Below are 3,129 nucleotides of genomic sequence, written 5' to 3'. Positions count from 1 at the left end.
GAGACGTAAGAAGTCTTCTTGAATCTTATCAATTGCGGATTGTGGGCTATGATATTTCAGAAATGGCTCCTTGAACTCTTGCCATGTTAACGTTTGTACTTTATCATTCCCCAATTCCTTCGAGTACGCATCCCACCAATCCTTTGCTTGAAATTGTAGGAGGCCCGTAGCAAACATCACTTGATCCTCTACTTCACATCTACTTCGTGTAAACACGGCTTCAGTACTTGAAATCCACCTTTGACAAGCTATCGGGTCAACTTCCCCCTTGTATGGCATGGGGTTACATGCCATGAATTCCTTGTACGTGCACCACCGAGTACTTTTCTTCGTTTGCAGTTCATTAATCATTTCCTTCAATTCCTCCACCTTGGACGTTACTAAAGTATCAACTACCCCCAATACTTGCCATTCAACTTCTTGAGCTAGTCGGGGAATGTTAGCCTCAATTCCCTTCTTTACTTCTTCCGAAATCATAGTCTTTAGTTGTTCTTGTTGTGTCGCTTCATCATCATTCGTATCCGCCATCTACACATAAACATCATTCTTTAAGTTAACATTCATTCATCCTTTCTATCATGTAACCATGATAGTAATACGTAGCTCTCATTCTTTCTAATACATAAAAGAAATTATTCGCGACTAAATCATACTTAAACTTTCCTTGGAAACTCAACGTTTCCGGCAACCAACATCGTAGTATTCTCTATCCCATATACCTTGGTATCACCTTTCTTATTCTTTAAAGTCTTAATATAACGTTTTTAATACTTCTCGTGTGATAAAAACATCAAACAGAACAACATATTTGAATTTGGCTGAAATTGGCCTCCATCTACCGTAGCTTACGGTGGCCCCTTTTTCCTTTACGGTACTGGGCTACTGTCTTACGGTGGCCATTTTCTCCCAGGTGCTACCGTAAGCTACGGTAGCCACCGTAGCTTACGGTGACGCCCAGCGTACAATGGCTGATTTTTCTTGTTTTTACCCCCTTTTTGACCCGTTCTAACCCCCAAACTGATCCGATTCATCCCACATCTTTCCACAACGTCCCGTAACCATCCCATAACATTCCTTAACCAAATTATTCGTAATGCAAAAATTTCAACTTTTAAAATACTTACATGCTTTGCACCACAGAACGGACACACACTTCTCACGAGCTTTCAGTTTGAGTTCAAGCACTTGATGCTTAAATCCCTCGAACCTAGGCTCTGATACCAACTTGAAACGCCCAAATTTTCTCATTCGACTATTAACATAAAAACTCATACAATTTTTTACAAAATTTTGACATGACCTGTTTGCATTAAGAACTTTTCTACCTGCTTTTAACATTATCAATATAATAAAGTTTTACAACATCTTTCAAAAATAGCAAAGTGGTGACCATATAAGGTTCACCATAAACATTTTGTACAACCACACTAAAAGGTTTAGAAATCCAAACTACATACTAACATACTAAACATAAGTTTGATACAATATCACAAAATGAAAACTTTGACCCATACATAATAAACCACTTGAACCGGAAGCGTGTAAGAAAGTCGACATTGTGTGTGTTCAGCCCGGGTGCACCGCAATCAAGCAAGGGATTTACCTATCATTCATAACAACAAAACATTTTTAGTTCATAACGCATAACAATTTAAATCCTTTAATTACCTATCATTGTTCGACCCGTTAACATGACATGTTACCTTATTAACATCCTTACTTCCATTCGGATACATCCAACATATCCCTTTCTGACTCATTCGCAATGAATCGTTACATACCATACTTTTCAACATACTTACATCATTTGACCCGTTATGAACAAGTCAATACCACACATTCCAACAACCATTCTACTTATCATTCCCACCCATTTAAACGGGTCCTTTCACATTCACTACAACATCATCTTTAGAACATTTCTCAATTCACTCTTTGCATCAAATCAATCATGACCCGTAATGAAAATTTACAACAAATCTATAGTATCAAATACTACCATTCATAAATCTATATTTAGAGTAAATAAAGTTCATATGAACTTACCGCGATCTTGAGATGCTTGTGCCTTCGAGTGACTTGCGCCTTCTTCCTTCTTCGTGCCTGTATGTCATAATCTCATACTTTAGCTTTCATAAACATTACTTTCACAACCCTTATAGTACGTATGGCGTCTATTAATCACACACATCATTATCATAAAGAAGTTGCATTAACTTAACAAGTATCCGTGTAAAAATCATAACTAAACTCACTTAGGCTTTTCATCAAACACATTGTGTGCGTATCACTAGTTTAGCACAATGTACAAGCATCCTAAGCACAATTTCCATAGTTCTCTCATTGATTAACATAAACATCCTACTATTTTGAAATCTACCGTTCAAATCATGAGCACATAGTTCTAAATCAATTATTCATAACAATTTCTTCAATCAACAATCAAATTAACATACAAAACTTCACAATCGCTATACATTACTTGACTTACAAGTGGGTTTTGCCCTAATCATGCTCCTATTCAAAATTTAGCATCTAATGATGTCTAGACCTTCATAGCACCCATTAATCATACTGAATTTAGCATTACATTCACGAATTACACTAAACCCACTAAATCAAACATCACCAAATTGCAAAATTCGACTTACTTGATGTAGGAAATACTTAGGTGATCACCATTCTTAGTTCATGCATTCAACTAGCCTTCAATTTCCCTTTTAATTTGATAGATTTATGATGTTAGGGTTAGATGATGGGAGAGTTCTTCCTGGTCCCCAATTCTCGATCGCACACACCCACATACAACTCACTGGCCATTTTTTGTGTTGGGTGTTTTTAATCTAACATTTTCATTTTAACCCCCTCATCTATTAAAAACATAACACTTTCCCTTTTTGTTTATTTACATATTATTCTAGTAACATTCATGCATACATAAGGCTATTAGGTTTATTAATATTTATAAAACCTTAATGATGGTAAAGATTATGTTTACCATTTCTTTTCATAAAGTTTTCTGCGGTTAAAATATTAGAACGTGTCATACGAAATTCGGGGTGTTACAGTATGACCGTCAAAAAAGCTACGCCGATAAGCGTAGAAAGTCGTTGAAATTTCAAGTTGGGA

The 3,129-nt window shown here is 36.2% G+C and overlaps 1 long non-coding RNA gene across 1 annotated transcript; it reads right to left on the bottom strand.

The window, feature by feature from the left end:
- Nucleotides 1-1,562: 1,562 nt before the first annotated feature.
- On the bottom strand, nt 1,563-2,730 carry LOC110881483. Its single transcript, XR_002559754.2, has 3 exons — nt 2,652-2,730; nt 2,047-2,103; nt 1,563-1,603 (listed from the first exon to the last, which is right to left on the bottom strand). It is a non-coding gene; the product is annotated as an uncharacterized LOC110881483 (long non-coding RNA).
- Between the last annotated feature and the right edge of the window lie 399 nt (nt 2,731-3,129).

The sequence above is a fragment of the Helianthus annuus genome, chromosome 10 (genome assembly GCF_002127325.2).
Source record: "Helianthus annuus cultivar XRQ/B chromosome 10, HanXRQr2.0-SUNRISE, whole genome shotgun sequence".
Lineage (NCBI taxonomy): Eukaryota > Viridiplantae > Streptophyta > Magnoliopsida > Asterales > Asteraceae > Helianthus > Helianthus annuus.
Note: the sequence above shows the minus strand (reverse complement) of the source record. Positions and strands in the feature narration are given on the sequence as shown.